The sequence below is a fragment of the Pinus tabuliformis genome, chromosome 1_2 (genome assembly GCF_031772625.1).
Source record: "Pinus tabuliformis cultivar Carrire ecotype Pingquan chromosome 1_2, CPIR1, whole genome shotgun sequence".
NCBI classification, from domain to species: domain Eukaryota; kingdom Viridiplantae; phylum Streptophyta; class Pinopsida; order Pinales; family Pinaceae; genus Pinus; species Pinus tabuliformis.
The window spans coordinates 959500233-959523089 of NC_142298.1; positions in this window are offsets into that span (position 1 = coordinate 959500233).

Genomic DNA, 22857 nt, shown 5'->3' on the forward strand with positions numbered 1-22857 from the left:
GGATGGTCTGATTTATTCTCCTTTGAATGTCATTGGATTCCACCTGAGATTCTTGCAGCAATTTCATTATAGGAACTCCTAAAGATGAAGGAAATACAGCCTCCATGCCATAAACTAAATCATAAGGGCTAGTTCCAATAGATCTCTTTGTAGTAAGTCGGTCTGCCCATAGTGCATTTATAAGTTTCTTGTGCCAGTTTTTCTTGTTCTCTTCCAACAATTTCTTAATAATATTAATCAGCCTTTTATTGGAAGATTCAACTAGACCATTACCTTGAGGGTCATAGGTTGTGGAATGGCCTAAAGTGATATGGTATTTGTTATATAAATTTATCATTTTCTTGGACTTTAAGGCAGTAGCATTATCGGTTATGATCTTTTCAGGACAGCCAAATCTAGATAGTATGTTGGTTTCTAATAATCCTATAATCATTGTATCATTGGCTTGTCTAGAAGGAATGAATTCTATCCATTTGGTGAAATAGTCGGTGGCAGTGAGGATCCATTTATGTTGGCCAGAAGAGGAAGGATGGATTTCTCCAATGAAGTCCAAACCCCATTGTTGAAAGGGATTTTCAGTGGAAATTGGTCTCAAGGGTAAGGGTAACAGTTTCCTTTTGCCTTAAAAAATTTGGCATTTGTGGCAAGCAGTGACAAACTTCTTTACATTAGCGAACAAGTTTGGCCAATAAAATCCAGCCCTTAGGATTTTGTCTGCAGTTGATTTCCAGTAAAGGTGTCCATCGCAGTCCCCTGCATGAAATTCTTTGAGAACCTTGTCAGCTTCTTCTTTTATTAAACAATTCAATAGAATACCTTCATGATTTTTCCAAAAGAGAGCATTATCTAAAATACAGAATTTTGAAGCTTTCATATTTAAAAACCTTTTCTTTGTTCTGGATAACCTTGGAGGAGCCTGCAGGTTTAATAATACATTAGTTATATCAGCATACCAAGGTGATTCTAAGAAGGCCTGGCTGCTTTGTGGAGTTGCCATCTCCTGTTCATTATCCAGTTCATTAATATCTGGGGCTTGAAAGTTTGTTTCAGTCATGAGTTTAGCCAATCCCTGTCCTTTTATAAGCTTTGTAGGTTTTATCTCCATATCATACTCCAATATATTAGCTATCCATTTACCTCGTTTTCCTTCAATTCCATCCTGAGTCAGGATGTCTTTGACAACAACATTTGGTACATAGGCTATTACATGGGAGTACAATATCTAGACTTTGAAGTCTTTAATAGCTTTCGCAAGTGCAAAAGCCTGTTTTTCCATGATTTTGTAATTTAGAGGTGCATCTCTAAGTGATTTACTGAAAAAGGCTATGGGTTTTTCACATCCTTGATCATCTTTTTGCAGTAAAACAGCTGCTATAGTGTGTTCTGATGCAAATGAAAAAATTATGAAGTCTCTATCGAACTTTGGACTTGTAAGGACTGGTGTTCTAGTCAAAGCCATTTTAATTTCTTCAAATGCTTGTTTGGCTTCTACTATCCATTTAACCTTTGAATCCTTTTTTAACATATTGTTCAACAATCTACTTAATTCAACCAAATTAGATATGAATCTTCTTAAAAAGTTAATCTTTCCTAGGAAAGCTTGAAGTTCTTTGACATTTCTGGGGTGGGGTATTTGCAGAATAGCTTCTATTCTAGCAGGATCAATTCTGATGCCATCTTTGGAGATGATATGGCCTAACAGTTTTCCTTCTTCTAGACCAAACAAAGATTTTTTAGGATTTAACGAAATACCATACTTTCTACATTTTAAAAACACTTGTTTGAGATGATCTAAATGTTGCTGATCTGATTCGGAAAATACAGTCAGGTCATCTAGATATATAACCAGAAAATCATGAATTTCTTTTGCACAAGCAAATTCCATTGCTCATTGAAAGGTTGCCTCTGCATTCTTAAGTCCGAATGGCATTTTAACATATTTGAATGTACCCCATGGTGTTGTAAATGTAGTCTTTTCCTGGTCATCAGGATGAACCAGAATTTGATTATAACCTGAAAACCCATCCAAAAGTGAAATCCTATAAGCACCTACTACCCTTTGTAAAACATGATCCATCATATGTAAAGGGTAATTGTCTTTCAAAGAAACATTGTTTACATTTCTTAAGTCAACACATAATCTGATTTCTCCTGTTTTCTTCCTTGTAGGCACTAAATTAGACACCCACTCTGAAAATCTGATTGGAGCAATTATCCCTGCATCATGCATTCATTTGATTTCTTTTTCAATTAAAGGAAGCAGTACAGGGTTAATTCTTCTGAGCTTTTGTTTGAATGGTTTTTTATTTTCCTTGAGGGGTATTGTATGTTGAATTACAGAGGTGTCATAAGATTTCAGGTCTTCATAGCTCCAGGCAAAAACATCTTGGAATTCTTTGATTAGTTCAACATACTTAAGTTTTTTATCAGGGGGCAAAGATTTGGATAATTTTACCATTTTTGGATTTTCTTCAGTTCCTATGTTATAGTCTTCAATGTCTACTTTTAGAGGTTCCATCTGGGGTTTCTTTGGAATATCGTTGAAATTAAAGAGATCTTCCAAAGGAGTTAATCCTTTGGGCAAATGATTGTCTTTCAAATTGATAACTTCATATTCTCCTTCAATAATCTCATCAATGTCTATTTCTTTAAGATCCTGTATTTCCTTTTTGGTAAATTTCATTGGATGAAGCATTTGAGTTGCATTTTCTGCTGAAATGTCTATTTCTATCTGATTTGTTGGATCAAACTCACTAACTGTATCTACATCTATGTTAGTGCTAGAAAATTCTTCTTCTAGGGTTAAAAAATTGTTGATCTGATTATCACTGTCAAACACTTGCCAGTTCTTTACATTATCAGGTATGGCTAGCCTGTGTCTAATTTCAGCTGTGAATTGATGATTTGGTTCAAATGGTAATTTACAGGTGTTGGCAAACGTTGCCAGGCTATGAGCTTGCAAGTTATGTTTTCTTGGGATTTTGGCAAGCTGAGTTTCTAGAAATGTATTGAGGATCTCTATAGTTGTTCCTCTGTACTCTCTTAATCTAGGATCATTTGTTAAGAACTTCCCTTTTATCTATTGAATGATTAAATCAGAATCTCCTAGGACTGACACTCTAGTTGCTCCCAATTTCTTGACCAGTTTAAGACCTAGTAATAGAGCTTCATATTCAGCCATATTATTAGTGCACCTAAAGTTTAATTCGTAGGCATGGCCTTCAGCATGATTGTTTTCAAGATTGTGCACCCAGACTCCTGCTCCTGCTCTTGATTTGTTCACAGAACCATCAAATTCTAAGTACCAAAGGATTTCATGTTCATAATTAGTATCTGGAGTTTCAGGGATCTGTTTAATAGGGAGATCTGGTTTTTTAGTTTCTTCTAATTTCTCTTGGGTATCTGATGTTTCATGATTTTCATAAATTTCTTGGATTTGGACACTAGATTTTTCATTTGCCATTTCTTCTGTTTTATCTGATAAAACTTTTATTTCATGTGGGGGATCAATTTCACATTGTAAAGGATAAAAGAATCTGTATCTGAATGTACTGAGTAGATAGGGAAATTTCGAGGTTTCTCTTGACTACTTACTACATACTTCATTAAGGTTTCTCTGTACAGTTTCTTGGGTTGACCAAACATTGAAATGGTAGCGTAAGACATGTCTAACTGTAGAGATCCTTGAAGCTTTGCACCCCAAGATCTAGACAATAACATGCCATACTTTGGTGGAATATCAGCTACTACTATCTCCATTAAGATGGTTTTGGCAAGATATTGGAACAGCTAACTTTAGTTTGCCTACTTCTGTCTCAAGATTAAAAGGATTTTCAATCTGAGTTCTTATATTTCGGACAACTGGATTTTCTTCGTTTCTCTCCTCTTCAGGAGTGGGATTATGGGCTCATTTTGTTTCCAAATCAAGTTCTAGAGGCTCTTCTACATTTCCTTTAGAAGGAATAGAAGTGGAAGGTTGTCTGTTAGGTGGTTGATTATCTGATACATCTTCAACAATTGGGTTATTAGGGTTAGGACCTGTTCTAGAAAGAATATGTACAGGGGGGGCACTGATCTTACCTTTGTTAGGCTGCTTGGTATCTTTCTGTTTACTGGTTTCAGGGACATCTATTCTTCTGCTCCTTAGATTGTATTGTTTGTGGACTTCATAAATGGTTGTATCATATCCCTCCCTAAAGTCAAATGATTCACCTGACTGGGTTTGGAATTGTTTAAGAATGTGAGCTTCTTGATCCTCTTGGGTCAAGAAAACTTGTTGTTCATTGTTGAGTCCCATCAAATTAATTTGAGTGTCTTATGTTGGTTCATCAGAAGTTGAGGCTTCAGCATAATTTTCTTGAAATGGGGGCCTAATATTTTGGTCAGGCCCTGTCTTTCCAGTGTTAGGATTTTGGTTCTTCCTGAAATTTGGATTTCTCCCAGTATTGCCTGGTTGACCATCCCAAGGGGATTTTCTCTCAATTGTTTCTACTCTATCTCCAAGTCTATCCATTCCTTTAATAATAGCATCTAATTTTTGTTCAAAGGCAGAAGGTTCTTCTTTGAAAGGTGTCCTCCTTTCAGCTCTGGCTCTAGATCGTTTAGATATCAGGTTGGCCTCAACATTGACAGTTATACTTTGCATCTCTTTTAAGTTTCGAGGAGCTCTTTCCCTAAGTTGGTATGCCATATCAGAATCAAATGCATCAGGGAATTTGATCAAGGCCAAATCTGGAGGAGGTCTGAGATTTTGAGGAATAGCATTGTAGACATTATTGAATCTGGTACAGTAATCTTGGACAGTTTCTTGTGTGCCTCTTGTTAGGTTTTCATATTATGATAAAATGTGGAGAGGTTCTTTCTTATTTTCCCATCTATTCAAGAAGGTCTGATAAAGAGCTTGTGGGTCATTGATACTGTTTGTAGGGAGGGCTCTAAACCATGTTCTAACATCTCCAGTCAAACTTTGAACAAATACTTTCATTCTAACATCATCAGCATCAACCTCATATATTTCAAAATAGTCGGTCATTTTCTTGGTATGTTGTTGAGCTGTGTAAGTGCGAGTACCTTCAAAAGAAGTGATTTTACTTTGATAGTCTTGGGGCATAGCCCCTGGATTGGCAGGTAAGTGCAGGGGAGTATATCTGTTTGCCATGGTTGCAGAAATAGATGTGACAACTGGAGGAGAAGGGATAACAATGGGAATGTGTGTTGTGGATGGAGAAGTGGAAAGGGTGGCTGGAGGTAGGGAAGTCTGAGGTGCTAATGGTGAACTCGGAGAAGCTGTAGTAATCATAGAAAGGTTTGGTGTTCTTTCAGAGGTAATCTCAGATTGAATGGAGTTCTGCAAATGTCTGTCAAGATGTGAAGTAACAACTTCAGTATGCAAATTTTAAATGAATATTGGATCTTGAACTGTGTGGGTAAACCCAGATTCTGAAAAGGTCACAAATGAAGTGCTTTCCAAATACTCATCAAAAGGTTCGTCCTCAAGGTAGAACCACCTCACAGGACAGGATCTTGATCTGTATAGAGGCCGAGAAGTAGCAGAATTTTCTTGGCTCTCTTGTCTTCTAAGAATCCTAGGAATCAGATTAGGATTTTCAAACACAGGTGGGGGATTTGGATCCAGATTCAATCTGGTGTAATGAATCCCTTCTAAAGCCAGGTTTCTAGGTGTTTTTTTTGGTTTTTTCTTGAAATAGATTTGACAATACAACTTTAACAGTCTCTTTAAGAGGTTTTAGATGTGGGAGTTTTGAACTTTCTTAAAGACTTATTTGAAAAGAGGAACTGATCAAGTATTTGAAACCAACTGTCCAATCTATAAGCTAGACCGGAGATAGACTGAAGTAGCATTCATTTACTTCTACAATTGCAAAGAAAAATCATTTCAAAGGCTACCTGGCTAACTTCAGGCTCCGTCTGTAGCTTATATAGAAAATAGTAGTAACAAACAAATTATTCAGTTCCCCAGTGGAGTCGCCATTGATGTTATCACTCAGGTTTTCCCAAAAGTTGTAAGAAAGGGAAAGGAGGCCAAGGTAACCATAGACCAATCTTTTAGATACAGAATCTAGCCAATCTGTATCCAGAGAGGGCTCTCTCTTTATGATTTAGCTTTGTTTTTTAAAGGTATTAGGCTAGTTATGAAGTTCAAGAGTTTTGTTTGAGTTTGGGTGGTGAGATTCAATAGAGCAGAGAGGTAAAACAGAGTAGTTCAGTCCATTGGGCTAATGGAATCAAAGAATATGGCTTTCTGGATTGAGTTTCTTAATAGAGGATGGTTTCACAGACCAAGGTAGTCAAACAGGGAACAAATAAAGACTTGAAACAGATGGAATGGGCTCAAATGGGGTGAAGGGCAGTTGAGAATCCTTCAACCTATTTAAAGAGGGAAATTGGATGATTACTAATAAGAAGCAGTTAAGTATTCTTTAGCAAATAATCAACATGAAAGAATTAGGAAACAAGAGCAATTAAGATTTCACTGCTTACCCTAATTCTGAAGAAAAACACTGAGAACAATAATGACTGAAAACAGAGTGCAGTCAAGCATATTCTAAAATTAATCCTTTCTTTATCATTTAGTTTAAGAAACACAGATGATATAATAAACAAGAAAACTTTAGAACACAAGATATAGAGGACTTATTGATCCGGTGGTTGATTCAAGAAGACTGTGACAAGTCCTCTGCTTCAATTCTTCATCCAATAGGCCATGCAATAGTTGATTCCAACAACTCTTTATTCCAAAAAATCAATATTACAGCAAAGTCTAGGAATCCACACACAATACTCCAATTGAGGGGGTATTTATTCAGAAAATTATACAACAAATATCTCATAACAGAGTGAGATAATATCTAGGATGACTAAAAATAGCTTCACAAGTAAATAGAAACAACTAGCCTTGAAAATAGGGAAAAGATAAACTGATGTTGTGCTGGTCCTGTTTTTGTTGAATGTGCTGGAGGCAGGCTCTATAATTCGGCTGGCAGCTGTTTTCTTCAGTCACTCTGTGCTGGCTGCCCTGTTCTTACTGATACTCCTTAACCCTAATCTGATACACTTTGTTTGTTTACCCTGTTCACCTTTGTCCATCGTGTTCTGGTAAAACAAAACTGCTAACGTGTCTTCTCACCACTTTTCTCTGGTAATTCATGCTTCTGAAGTTTCCTTAGGTGTGAGGAGCGTCGAGGGGCGGAAAAAGGGGTTTCTATCTTTAGTTCTTTGTAGATTGAAACTGGAATTCGGGCCTTCTGAGGAAAAATAGACCAACAGATGGTTTGGGAGCTCTTCGCGGCAACACCGACTGCGTTAAAGAAGGAAACCGTACAGTAGCAGGTTGGCTGACAGGCCGCAGAGCTCATGTTGTAGTTTTGCTGGTTGGAAACTAGAAATGTGAACTCGGTCGTTGTTATGCCTAGAGCGCTGTATGCAGAGTATAACAGAGAAAATATCATTTTGCCCGTTTATTTTAACAAAACAAAGGTTGGCGGGATTTTTTTCATTTGGAAGATGACATTAGCGGAGGGCGGATGACGTTAGTAGAGGGCGGATGACGTCAGCGGAAGGCGGTAAGCGGTTTGATCGCACCGCTTTTGGGGCTAAGCGGTATTGAGCGGAGGGCGAGCGAGCGTGCTGAACGGGCGACGCGTGGCAGAGGTACAGCGGAAAATCGTCGGTGATCGCGAGTTAACGCGTGGTCGTGAGGGGGGTCATGATATGGATGTCAACCGTTGGATGTGGCGATGGAGATCGGACGGCGGACAAGCAGGGAACATGGTGGGGGTTTAACTGTGCGGCCCGACATGATATAACAAAGTTTTAATCGTTTCGGGGCTGTTTTGATTGGTCGGGATGGGTTGTTAATTAACCCGGATGGTTAATTAAGTCCGTTTGTGTGGCGGGGAAGGTTTTAATAAATTTCAAACAAATTTATTAATCCTTTTTAAATAGCGACTATGGTCGTAATGGACAGGGGGCGGGAATATTTATAATATCGGGGTATTTTGTATTATATTTACATAATACGGGATCGGGTTAAAATGTTTCGAGATTTATATAATAATAAATGTTAAAAATTAATATGAATTTATGAAATGAAAGTGCCAAGTTTAAAAACCCTTTGAATATATATTTAAACTTAGGCTTTGAAGGGGAAAAAGGGGGTTTGTATGAGAAAGGTGGCCATTTTCCTAAGTAAAATGGGGTTTTACTTAGGAAATCATTATGAAATGGAATGAGTGGTTTTTGAGTGATATTAAGAACAAATCTTAATATTTTTTGGGGGAGTTAGTGAATGATCAGGAAAGTATGAAGGGGAGTTTAGTTATGTCACCTTTGTTATAGACATTTTTGTGCCTTGCAACTCCAAGCATGAAATGTCCATAAACTAAGGGCTCCTAAGTCCCTAAAAGTGTTGTTCTAACCCCTAAAGGAACAAGGTCAAAAAATTACAGCTTCTCCCAGAAGTTCTCCACCAGAAACTACTCAGAATAAGTCAAAACAGGATCATTTCAGCTGCTCCACTAGCCAATTGCGTTGCATAGCACCTAAATCCACTGCTACATTGCAATGCACCTAAATGCACTATCAGGTGTGTTGAGCGGGAAATGACAAATGGCAATGTCATTCCGCGAGGTGGAGAGACAATGGAAGCTTCCAGAATCTTCTCCTATGACACTTGCCTCACTGAATTCGACCAAGGATGAGTAAGAGGCCTTCAGTCTCCAAGTGGAAGCAAGAACTGACAGAGAGAAGCCACTAATCAAATCACAAGCTGACTCATCTACTAAACTTGGTCCCTGGTGAGTTGTTCTGTAATCTTGGATGTGTCCAGTAATGGTGGGAAGCATGGTCGAGGGTGGTACACATTGAACACTTGGTGTAGGCGAAGGAATGGAGGAATGCTATGCTCCAAAGAATTATTTCCCACAGACTTAGTAATGGTGTAAGGACCATGTCAACGTGGTCGGAGCCTCTGATGGGCTCTTGTAAGGCGTTCATTCTGCAGATGCAACCAGACTTTGTTGCCCACCTGAAGCTTGTGTGGTAACCTTGTGGGTGGGGAGAATTTGTTCCTGTGTTCTATCATGACCGTATCCCTTTGATGCCGCTGCTGCATGGAAGAACCCTTCGCGGGGGTCATGGATGTGGTGACGATCTTCCCCTTACTTTGGGAGTGAACCAGACAGAAAATAAATTTCCTAGTCTACGAGATGAGCTTGCTGCCTTTCTTGGCAGTGATCAAAGAGGTGGTGGTAGGTGGGGCTACCTTCGGTATCCTGTATAATTAATTACCCAAAGAAATAATGACAGTGCGAGGCCTTGACTCATACATATCATGTCGCCTCCACAAGTATGGCTGGCTTAATAGTACATCACAAACATCCAGAGGTGTAACATCACACAATACCTCGTCTGTGAAGGGCTTGATGCTGTAGGGAAGGCGTCACTGCTGGCGAACTTTGAGATCTCGTCCTTCATGAAGCCACTCGATACTATACAACTGCGGGTGTGGTGTAGTCGGTAGGCCCAACTGCTTCACGACCTCTACTGAAATGAGGTTCTTTTGGCTGCCACTGTTGACAATGAATTGCAGCAGATAATACTGAGAAGGGGGGTGAATTAGTATTATCAAATCAATTATTTTTCATTTCACAATCAGATTTGTATACGCTACTTCAGTTATAGGAAACTACGTATATACGCTACTGTGTCTAAAGAAACCAGCGTATATCAGTAAACTTATGATTCATTAAATGTTGATCTTTAATTAGTGCATCAGAACTTCATTAACCATAAGAACAGTAAACAGGTGCAGTAAAACAGAACAGAACATCACACAAATGGACACAAGATATAAGGTGGAAACCTAATGTGGGTGAAAACCACCTATTGCAATTTGTCTCTATCTTCTTTTAATAAGAAACTTCTTTTTACAATATTTCTGTACTGGTGCAGTCTTATAATAGTACACAGGCTTCTACCTGCAGAAGGCTACAACCTTCTCTCATTCTCCAGCTTCTCCTGGAAGGGAGCTACAACCCCCTTAGTTCTTGTACTAGCTGATATACTAGTACGTAAGTGCTGACCTACAGAAGGCTACAACCTTCTCTTTTCTTCAAGGGACCACGTTTCATAAATTTTCAGACTAGATCCATTAATAACAATAATCAAACATCAAATACATCTGCATTAACCAATCTCCTTTGCTTCAATCAAAACTGAATCAAGAAATTACTTCTCTGAATGCTGTAACAAGTATACATTAACAGTAACCAGAAACCAATCCTGAACCCAGAACACTGTAGCAATAAACGGAAGTAGCTAAAACATATTTCATGAGATGTACGTTACTTCAATATGTAGAACCTGCATGCATACGCTTCTGTATTAAAGCCAACCAGCGTATACATTGTTTTAACTTACTGAACCAGCGTGTATACGCGCCTCTGCTGTGCCGAACCTGCGTACAAATCTATAAAAGATAATTTACCCTTTTCACTTATTCAGACATCAGTTATATTTAGATTATCAGATTTATAGATCAAGTCATGCACCAAATATAACAGATCAAAATCACACAAAGATACTACTATTCAAGCCTTATGGTCTTGACCCATCAATAGAACTTATCCTTCTTCAAGAGCTCAAGTTCCTCCTTGGTTCAGATCCAGCTATGCACCATAACCCAATGACCAGTATTCTAGATCTTGCTCTTCATAAGATATTCAATGCTTGAGTGAATGCTTTTTCCAAATAATCTCTTCCCCTTTTATAGTCTTAGGCCTTACTCAATACCATGGTCCAAAACCATAGAGAATCAATACCATGGACCCAATACCTCGGTTCAACACTTCGGATGAGATACCATGGTCCAAAATCATAGGTCCAAATACCAAGCACTAAATACCATGGACCAAAAAATAAGTTTTCCCACATGTACGCGCTTTTCCTTGCATGAAAGTGCGTGCATATGTATACATGCCTTTTGATATGTGATCCCGCGTGTATACGCGACTTGGTTAAGATGAGCCTGTGTATATCTCTATTTCCTTCATTTTGAGAGACTGAACTGTGATCTGTCATCTAAGTGAGTTTCCATCAAGGACAACACCTGTGCCATAGCGCCAAACTAGTGTCATAATGCCAACAATCTCCCCCTTTGAACTTTATGGCAACCCCAAGTCACTCAAATTCATTCTCCCCCTTTGTCATCAAGGGTAAAGGGTGATGCTCCCCCTGAGTACGTGCTGAAATATTTGCTCTGTTGTGTTGTCCATGCTCCCCCTGACTGTAGGCAAGGTCTACAAAAAGATGTTCTACAAGAAGAAACATGACTTTATACATCATAAATGACCTTCCTATCACCAAAGACTCATACATACATCCATCTCCCAACCAAGTGGGGATATACCAATATTGACTCATCCACCCAACCAAGTGGGGATCCACCAAAAGTTTACACAAGATAAAACAAGAACATTACATCATCCATCCCAGGCATAATGGGGAAACCAACATAGGCCATTACATGACCTTGATAATACAAGAAATACATGACATAGAGACTAAATATCTAAGACAAGACTATGTTAGTCATCAACAACTAACATCAGCAGCATATGTCAATCATCATCAAGACTAGCAACCATGATCTCCTTCTACACCTGTTCCACCTGAAACAAAAAATGGCTTTGAAAATGAACCAAGATCTTCTAAGATAATGCCAACAATGCATTATTAGAAGTATATGCTCCCCCTAAACCTGTGCCAGATGGTCTTTGTCAGACCCATATCAGACTCTTTTCATCCTAAATCTGGCCCCACTGTTTTCTTCAAACCAACATATATGCGATTGTACACACAAAAACTGGTGTATGTACGTGGATACGCTTCATGAAACTCGTGTACAACCACTGTTCTCTGAAACAGATAATTTCAACAACAAGATGATGCATCAACTACTCCCAACTTTTGTCTGAGGTATTCAAATGTCTCCCTGGGTAGCGGTTTGGTGAATATATCAACAACCTGTTCCTTGGAGGGAACATACTCCAATTTGACCTTTTGTTCAAGCACTTGTTCCCAGAGAAAATGATATTTGATAGGTATGTGCTTGGTCTTTGAATGCATGACTGGATTCTTTGAAATACTGATTGCACTTGTATTATCACAAAAAATGGAGATAGGTGGAGTACAAGTGATTTGAATGTCTTGCAATGTTTGCATCATCCAAAGGAGTTGTGTGCAGCAAGATGCAACAGCCACATATTCTGCTTCAGCTGTAGATAATGCAATTGAGCTTTGTTTCTTGTTGAACCAAGATACTAATCTGGAACCCATAAAGAATGCACCACCACTAGTGCTTTTTCTGTCATCCACGCTTCCTGCCCAATCTGCATCTGTATATGCATGAAGTGTGAGATCTGTATCTCTAGGATACCATAAGCCATAATTTTGCATTCCTTGAAGATATTTAAAAATCCTCCTAACTGCCTGAAGGTGTGCTTCCTTTGAATTGTCCTAGAATCTTCCAACTATTCCCATTGCATGCATGATGTCTGGTCGGGTACCTGTCAAATAGAGCAGACTACCAATCATGGATCTATAGGTTGGTTGATGTACTGCTGCTGATTCATCATTTTCACTGAGGTTGCATCCTGTTACCATAGGGGTACATACTGGTTTCGAATCCTCCATCCCATATTTCTTCAAGATCTGCTTGAGATACTTGGTTTGTGATAGAAAAATATCGTCTTTGTTTTGTTGGACCTGTAAACCAAGAAAATATGTGAGCTCACCAAGTAAGGACATTTCAAATTCTTTCTGCATCACCAAAGTAAAGTTTTGACTCATGGTTTCTTCATTGCTACTAAATATGATATCATCAACATACACAACAAGTGTTAGCAATTTATCATTATCAATTTTTATATATAGATTGCTATATGTTGATCCTTTTGAAAAACCTTGTTGATGGAGATATTTGTCCAACTGAAAATACCAAGCCCTTGGAGCCTGTTTAAGGCCATAGAGAGCCTTTTTGAGTCTGCATACAAGTTTTGGATCATTTCCAAGGATGAATCCATCTAGTTGCTCAATCTACACTTATTCTTCTAAGTCTCCATTTAGAAAAGCAGATTTCACATCCATTTGATATACTTTGAACTCCTGAAAGCTAGAAAGAGCAAGGAACATTCTTATGGCATCAAGTCTAGCAACTGGTGCAAAAGTTTCTTCAAAGTCTATGCCTTCTTGTTGAGAATACCCTTTACAAACAATTCTGGCTTTGTTTCTAATAACATCTCCATTCTCATTCAACTTGTTTTTGAATATCCATTTTGTCCCTATGACATTCTTATCATTTGATCTAAGAACCGACTCCCAAGTGTTATTCTTTTCAATCTGCTCAAGTTCTTCATTCATGGCCTTGACCTAGCATTCATCTTGGCATGCTTCACTTACATTTCATGGTTCAATGGAGGAGAGCAATGCTCGATACCTTGAAGCTTCTAAAATAGTTCTTCTTGTTTGTACACCTGCCTCTTTCTGCCCCAAAATTTGAGTCTCTGGATGATTCCTCTAGACATACCTGGATGGAGTCTTTTCTTCTACCCTTATTTGTTCTTCTGGTGCCTCATATGTTTCTTCTTCATCATAAGTCTGATTTGAAGTTGAAGGATAGTCCTCATCATCTTCGAAATCTTCAAAATTTACCTGCCTTGGATTGTTTCCTTCTTCATCAACCACTACGTCAATACTTTCAACAATTTTTCCAAGTCTTTTATTGTAACACTTATATCCTTCGCTTTGGGGAGAGTAACCAAGGAGAATGCCTTCATATGCTCTAGGTTCAAACTTGCCAAGTTTTTCATCAGTCCTTTTGATGTAACATTTGCTTCCAAAAATTTTGAAGTATTTTACCGTACGATTCTTACCATACTAAAGTTCAAGAGGAGTTTGAGTGTTGTTCACCCGAACATTTGTCTTGTTGAGAATAGTAACGGCAACAAATGCAGCTTCACCCCAGAAGGTTGCAGAAGTTCCAGACTCATTAAGCATAGCACTAGCCATTTGTTGAATTGTTCTGTTCATCCTTTCTACTTCTCCATTTTGCTGAGGAGTCCTTGCAGTAGAGAATTCCCTTCTTATTCCACGTTCTTCACAAAAATAAAAAAAATCATACGAGGTAAATTCCCCTCCTCGATCAGACCTAAGGCATTTGATTCTATGATCTGATTCGTTTTCAACCAAGGCTTTGAATGCTTTGAACTTTTCGAAAGCTTCGTCTTTATGCTTCAGAAGTCCTATCCAACACATCCTAGAAAAGTCGTCAATGAACAATATGAATTATTCTTCTCCTCAAGGTGACCTTTTCCTGGATGGACCACATATATCAGTATGGACAAGTTAAAGTGGCTTACTAACTAATCCTTCCATCTCAGGGAAATTAGTTCTGGTTTGCTTACCAAATTGACATGATTTTCATATTGTATTGTCTGGAATTCTGATGTCAGGGAGATCACGAACCACCTGATATTTGCATGCTTTCCTTATCTAAGAGAAGCTTAGATGCCCCAATATTCTGTGCCATAGCCAGTGTTCATCATTCTTGCTTAGATAGCATTTTTGTTTTCCTCCCTTGAGTATGTATAAATTATTTGGAGTTCTTATGCCTTTGATCACTGTTTCTCCTGTGTCAAGCTCACGAACAATACATCCATTTGATTGAAATATTACCTCATTTCCTTGATCACACATTTGACTAACACTCAATAGATTATGCTTTAAGCCATCAACATACATAACATTTCTAGATTTGACCCTTTCTTTCAAAAGAACAGAACCTTTACCTTTTATGAGTGCAGGGGTGTCATTTCCAAATGAGGCCGTCCTTTCCTTTTCTAAGGCACTATATGACTGAAGTTTTTGTTTATCACCTGTCATATGTTTCGAGCATCCACTGTCAGTGTACAACTGATTTTCCTGTCCTTCTGCATATAAGGCTATACCACATCTTTCTGGTTGTGGTTCTTTCTTTCTCCATGTTTTCGGACTCAATGAAGCTTGCTCCTTTTGAGTTGTTTTCCGAAACCTACTCCTGCATTCAGAATCTTCATAACTGAAGTTGTTACAAATAGAACATTCTATTTCATTTTCAAGAGCAAAAAAGTTATTGTAGGTTCTTTTCATGATTCTAGTCACACTCCTTTGATTTCATTCTTCTCTGGTCATGATGGTCTTGTAGGCAACACATTGAGCTACTTTGTGTCCAAAGTTATGACAAGAGAAACATTGGCCATTGAAGAAATTCTTGCGATTATCAAACCTACAGTCCAGATGATTGTAGTTTCCATAGACATTCATTCTTGAGGAAAATTGAGAATGATTTACCTGTGGTTGGTTGTAGCTTCTCTTCATCCTTGAAGTAGATTGCCCCCGATTTACTTGGTGATCTTTGTTCATCCTTGAAGTAGATTGACCCTGATTTACCTGGTGATCTGCTTTATGCCTTTGCTGTCGATTGTCAACCTGTTCACTTCTCCTTGCTACATCAAGATAACTTTTGGAGGTGGATGGCTTCTGTGCTTGAGATGCTTCTTCAGAATATCCAATCCCTGTCTTGATTAGAGGAGAATGCTACACTTTGATAATCTCATCTAAAGTTTCAATTCCTTTAGCAAATCTAAGATTAAGAGCTTTTGTTTTCTCAATATCTTTTCTAAGTCCCACAATTTCACATTCTAACTTTTCATTGTGTTTTTCCCTTTCAACAAGTTGGAATGTCAGAGTATCTATGATCATACTCTTTTCTTCTAAACAGATTTCAAGTTTAGAAATTTCTTCATAGAGACCGTCTTCATCTATAGCATCCAAGAAATCATCATCTTCAAAAGCCATCAAAAGTCTATAATCATTACATTGCTCATCTTCATCACTAATTGAAAATCCATCATTGTCTTCATGAGTATAATGGCTCTTCTTACTTACATTATGTTTTCTATTCCATCTAACTGGTTCCTTACCTTTGTCAAGCTTATCTTTATGAGGATACTTGGCTGCATAGTGGCCGACTCTTCCACAGGAAAAGCATTTGAAAGGTAGCTTACCTCTGAATCTTCCAGAACCCCGTTGAAGGTTCTTGACAAATTTTGATTCTTCCTCTCCTTCTGACATATGTCCTCACTCATTGTAATCTCCTTTTCCTAAAGCTTTGAATGCAGCTTCTCTCCTATCTGATGGTCCCCCTTTTCTCATTTCGAAAGCAGTTAGGATTCCGTGTAGCTGTGACATGGTAATGCTTTGTAAATCCTGCCTTTCTTCTATGGCAGAAACTTTTGATTCAAACTTAGAAGACAATGATCTTAGCACCTTTTCAACCAAAGTAACTTCTTTTATTTCTTCACCCAAGTTTTTCATATGATTAAGAATCTCATCTATATGTAATAAATAATTAGCTACACTTTCATCATTGTGCATTCTGAGATTTTCATATTGAATTCTGAGGGTTTGTAGTTTTGCACGTTTTACCTGATAGTATCCTTCATAGCTCAGAACGATCTTGTCCCATATTTCTTTTGTGGTTTTGAGCTGCATAACCTTAACGATTCTGATTGAGATAAACTCCCTAATAGAGTATTGACAGCCTTTGCATTTGTTTCATACTGCTTCTTACCAGCCATATCTGTAGGAGTTGCTGATGGAAATGTGTATCCTGCTTCCATGATATCCCAAACTTCTGTACCAAGAGATTGAAGATAGGTTGTGATTCTTACCTTCCAATAGACGAAGTTGCTCCCATCAAAGATTGGTGGCCTGATAGATGCCTCTTTTTCATAGTTGCTCATGATGATAGATCTTCCTTCAAGCAATCAAGCTTCTTCTAAAGGACCTGCTCTAATACCAATTGTTGGAAATAATATTGAGAGGGGGGGTGAATCAGTATTATCAAATCAATTATTTTTCATTTCACAATCAGATTTGTATACACTACTTCATTTATAGGAAAATGCATATATACGCTACTATCTCTAAAGCAACTAGCATATATCAGTAAACTTATGATTCATTAAATGTTGATCTTTAATCAGTGCATCAAAACTTCATTAACCATAAGAACAGTAAACAGGTGCAGTAAAACATAATAGATCATCACACACATGGACACAAGATATAAGGTGGAAACCCAATGTGGGTGAAAACCACCTGCTGCAATTCGTCTCTATCTTCTTTTAATAAGAAACTTCTTTTTACAATATTTTTGTACTGGTGCAGTCTTATACTAGTATGCAGGCTTCTACCTGCAAAAGGCTACAACCTTCTCTCATTCTCCAGCTTCTCCTAGAAGGGAGCTACAACCCCCTTAGTTCTTGTACTAGCTGATGTACTAGTATGTAGGTGCTTACCTACAGAAGGCTACAACCTTCTCTTTTCTTCCAGGGACCACATTTCATAAATTTTCAGACTAGATCCATTAATAACAATAATCAAACATCAAATACATCTGCATCAACCAATCTCCTTTGCTTCAATCAAAACTGAATCAAGCAATTACTTCTTTGAATGTTGTAACCAGTATACATTAACAGTAACCAGAAACCAATCCTGAACCTAGAACGCTGCAGCAATAAATAGAAGTAGCCAAAACATATTTCATGAGATGTACGCTACTTCAATATGTAGAACCTGCATGCATACACCTCTGTATTAAGGCCAACCAACGTATACATTGTTTTAACTTCCTAAACCAGTGTTTATACGTGCCTCTGTTGTGTTGAACCTATGTACAGATCTATAAAAGATAATTTACCCTTTTCACTTATTCAGACATCAGTTATACCGAGATTATCAAATTTATAGATCAAGTCATGCGCCAAATATAACATATCAAAATCACACAAAGATACTACTATTCAAGCCTTAAGGCCCTGAACCATCAATAGAACTTATCCTTCTTCAAGTGCTCAGGTTCCTCCTTGGTTCAAATCCAGCTATGCACCATAACCCAATGACCAGTATTCTAGATCTTACTCTTCATAAGATATTCAATGCTTGAGTGAATGCCTTTTCCAAATGATCTCTTCCCCCTTTTATAGTCTTAGGCCTTACTCAATACCATGGTCCAAAACCATAGAGAACCAATACCATGGACCCAATACCTGGGTTCAACACTTCGGACAAGATACCATGGTCCAAAACCATAGGTCCAGATACCAAGGACTAAATACCATGGACCAAAAAATAAGTTTTCCCACATGTACATGTTTTTCCTTGCATGAAAGTGTGTGCATACGTATACATGCCTTCTGATCTATGATCCTGTGTGTATACGCGACTTGGTTAAGATGAACCTGCATATATCTCTTTTTCATTCATTCTGAGAGCCTGAACTATGATCTGTCATCTGAGTGAGTTGCCATCACGGACAACACCTGTGTCATAGTGCCAAACCTGTGTCATATTGCCAACAATCTCCCCCTTTGGACTTGATGGCAACCCCAATTCACTCAAAGTCATTCTCCCCCTTTGTCATCAAGGGCAAAGGGTAATTTTTCTCCTGAGTACATGCTGAAATCTTTGCTCTGCTGTGCTGTCCATGCTCCCCCTAACTGTAGGCAAGGTCTTCAAAAATATGTTCTACAAGAAGAAACATGATTTTATACATCATAAATGACCTTCCTATCACCAAATACTCATACATACATCCATCTCCCAACCAAGTGGGGATATACCAATATTGACTCATCCACCCAACCAAGTAAGGATCCACCAAAAGTTTACACAAGATAAAACAAGAACATTATATCATCCATCCCAGGCATAATGGGGAAACCAACATAGGCCATTACATGACCTTGATAATACAAGAAATACATGACATAGAGACTAAATATCTAAGACAAGACTATGATAGTCATCAGCAACTAACATCAACAGCATCTGTCAATCATCATCAAGACCAGCAACCATGATCTCCCTCTGCACTTGTTCCACCTGAAACAAAAAACAGCTATGAAAATGAACCATGATCTTCCAAGATAATGCCAACAATGCATTTTTAGAAGTATATGCTCCCCCTGAACCTGTGCCAGATGGTCTCTGTCAGACCCATATCAGACTCTTTTCATCCTGAGTCTGGCCCCACTGTTTTTCTTCAAACCAACATATACGTGACTGTACCCATAGAAACCAGCGTATGTACGCGGATACGCTTCATGAAACTTGCGTACAACCACTGTTCTCTGAAACAGATAATTTCAACAGCAAGATGATGCATCAACTACTCCCAGCTTCTGTCTGAGGTATTCAAATGTCTCCCTGGGTAGCGGTTTGGTGAATATATCAACAACCTGTTCCTTGGAGGGAACATACTCCAATTTGACCTTTTGTTCAAGAACTTGTTCCCGGAGAAAATGATATTTAATAGGTATGTGCTTGGTCTTCGAATGCATGACTGGATTCTTTTAAACACTGATTGCACTTGTATTATCAAAAAAAATGGAGATAGGTGGAGTACAAGTGATTTGAATGTATTGTAATGTTTGCATCATCCAAAGGAGTTGTGTGTAGCAAGATGCAGCATCCACATATTCTACTTCAGTTGTAGATAATTCAATTGATCTTTGTTTCTTGCTAAACCAAGATACTAATCTGGAACCCATAAAGAATGCACCACCACTAGTGCTTTTTCTGTCATCCACGCTTCCTGCCCAATCTGCATTTGTATATGCATGAAGTGTGAGATTTGTATCTCTAGGATACCATAAGCCATAAATTTGCGTTCCTTGAAGATATTTAAAAATCCTCTTAACTGCCTGAAGGTTTGCTTCCTTTGGATTGGCTTGGAATCTTCCAACTATTCCCACTGCATGCATGATGTCTGGTCGGGTACCAGTCAAATAGAGCAGACTACCAATCATGGATCTATAGGTTGGTTGATGTACTGATGCTGATTCATCATTTGCGCTGAGGCTGCATCCTATTACCATAGGGGTACATACTAGTTTCGAATCCTCCATCCCATATTTCTTCAAGATTTGCTTGAGATACCTGGTTTGTGATAGCAAAATACTGTCTCTATTTTGTTGGACTTGTAAACCAAGAAAATATGTGAGCTCACCAAGTAAGGACATTTCAAATTCTTTCTGCATCACCAAAGCAAAGTTTTGACTCATGGTTTCTTCATTGCTACCAAAGATGATATCATCAACATACACAACAAGTATTAGCAATTTATCATTATCAATTTTTATATATGGATTGCTATCTGTTGATCCTTTTGGAAAACCTTGTTGATGGAGCTATTTGTCCAACCAAAAATACCAAGCCCTTGGAGCTTGTTTAAGGCCATAGAGAACCTTTTTGAGTCTACATACAAGTTTTGGATCATTTCCAAGGATGGATCCATTTGGTTGCTCAATGTACACTTCTTCTTCTAAGTCTCCATTTAGAAAAGCAGATTTCACATCCATTTGATATACTTTGAACTCTTGAAAGCTAGAATGATCAAGGAACATTCTTATGGCATCAAGTCTAGCAATTGGTGAAAAAGTTTCTTCAAATTCTATTTCTTCTTGTTGAGCATACCCTTTACAAACAATTTTGGCCTTGTTTCTAATAACATCTCCATTCTCATTTAGCTTGTTTTTGAATATCCATTTTGTCCCTATGACATTCTTATCATTTGGTCTAGGAACCAACTCCCAAGTGTTATTCTTTTCAATCTGCTCAAGTTATTCATTCATGGCCTTGACCCAGCATTCATCTTGGCATGCTTCACTTACATTTCTTGGTTCAGTAGACGAGAGAAATGCTAGATAGCTTGAACCTTATGAAATAGTTCTTCTTGTTTGTACACCTACCTCTTTCTGCCCCAAAATTTGAGTCTCTAGATGATTCTTCTGGACATACCTGGATGGAGTCTTTTCTTCTACCCTTATTTATTCTTCTGGTGCCTCATAGGTTTCTCCTTCATCATAAGTCTGATTTGATGTTGAGGGATAGTCCTCATCATCTTTGAAATATTCAGATTTTACCTGCCTTGGATTGTTTCCTTCTTCATCAACCACTACATCAATACTTTCAACAATTTTTCCAAGTCTTTTATTGTAAAACATATATGCCTTTCTTTGGGGAGAGTAACCAAGGAGAATGCCATCATCTGCTCTAGGTTCAAACTTGCCAAGGTTTTCATCGGTCCTTTTGATGTAACATTTTCTTTCAAACATTTTGAAGTATTTTACCGTAGGAGTCTTACCATACCAAAGTTCTTGAGGAGTTTGAGTGTTGTTCACCCGGACGTTTGTCTTGTTCAAAATAGTAACGGCAGAAAATGCAGTTTCACCCCAAAAGGTTGCAGGATTTCCAGACTTATCAAGCATAGCACGATCCATTTGTTGAACCATTTTGTTCATCCTTTCTACTACTCCATTTTGCTGAGGAGTCCTTGCAGTAGAGAATTCCCTTCTTATTCCATGTTCTTCACAAAAATTGAAAAATTCATCCGAGGTAAATTCCCCTACTCGATCAAACCTGAGGCATTTGATTCTGCGATCTAATTCATTTTCAACCAAGGCTTTGAATGATTTGAACTTTTCGAAAGCTTCGTCTTTATGCTTTAGAAGTCCTATCCAACACATTGTGGAAAAGTCGTCAATGAACAATATGAAGTATTCTTCTCCTTGAGGTGACCTTTTCCTGGATGGACCACATATATTAGTACGGACAAGTTCAAGTGGCTTACTATCTGATCCTTCCTTCTTAGGGAAATTAGTTTTGGTTTGCTTACCAACCTGACATGATTTGCATATTGTATTGTCTGGAATTCTGATGTCAGGGAGATCACGAACCGCCTAATATTTGCATGCTTTCCTTATCTGAGAGAAGCTTAGATGCCCCAATCTTCTGTGCCATAGCTCGTGTTCATCATTCTTGCTTAGAGAACATTGTTATTGTCCTCCCTTGAATATGTATAAATTATTTGAAGTTCTTATGCCTTTTATCACTATGTCTCCTGTATCAAGCTCACGAACAATACATCCATTTGATCGAAATATTGCCTCATTTCCTTGATCACACATTTGACTGACACTCAATAGATTATGCTTTAAGCCATCAACATACATAACATTTCAAGCTTTGACCTTTTATTTCAAAAGAACAGAACCTTTACCTTTTATTAGTGCAAGGGTGTCATTTCCAAATGAGACCTTCCTTTCCTTTTCTAAGGCACTATATGACTGAAGTTTTTCTTTATCACCTGTCATATGTTTCGAGCATCCACTGTCGATGTACAACTGATTTTTCTGTCCTTCTGCATATAAGGCTATACCACATCTTTTTGGTTGTGGTTCTTTCTTTCTCCATGTTTTGGGACTCGATGAATCTTGCTCCTTCTAAGTTGTTTGCAGAAACCTACTCCTGCATTCAGAATCTTGATGACAAAGGTTGTTACAAATAGAACATTCTATTTAATTTTCAAGAGAAAAAAAGTTATTGTAGGTTCTTTTCATGATTCCAGTCACACTCCTTTGATTTCGCACTTATCTCATCATGATGGTCTTGTAGGCAACACATTGAGCTACTTTGTGTCCAAAGTTATGACAAGAGAAACATTGGCCATTGAAGAAATTCCTGCGATTATCAAACCTACCGTCCAGGTGATTGCAATTTCCATACATTCATTCTTGAGGCAAATTGAGAATGATTTACCTCCGGTTGGTTGTAGCTTCTCTTCATCCTTGAGGTAGATTGCCCCCGATTTACTTGGTGATCTCTGTTCATCCTTGAAGTAGACTGACCCTGATTTACCTGGTGATTTGCTTTATGCCTTTGCTTTCAATT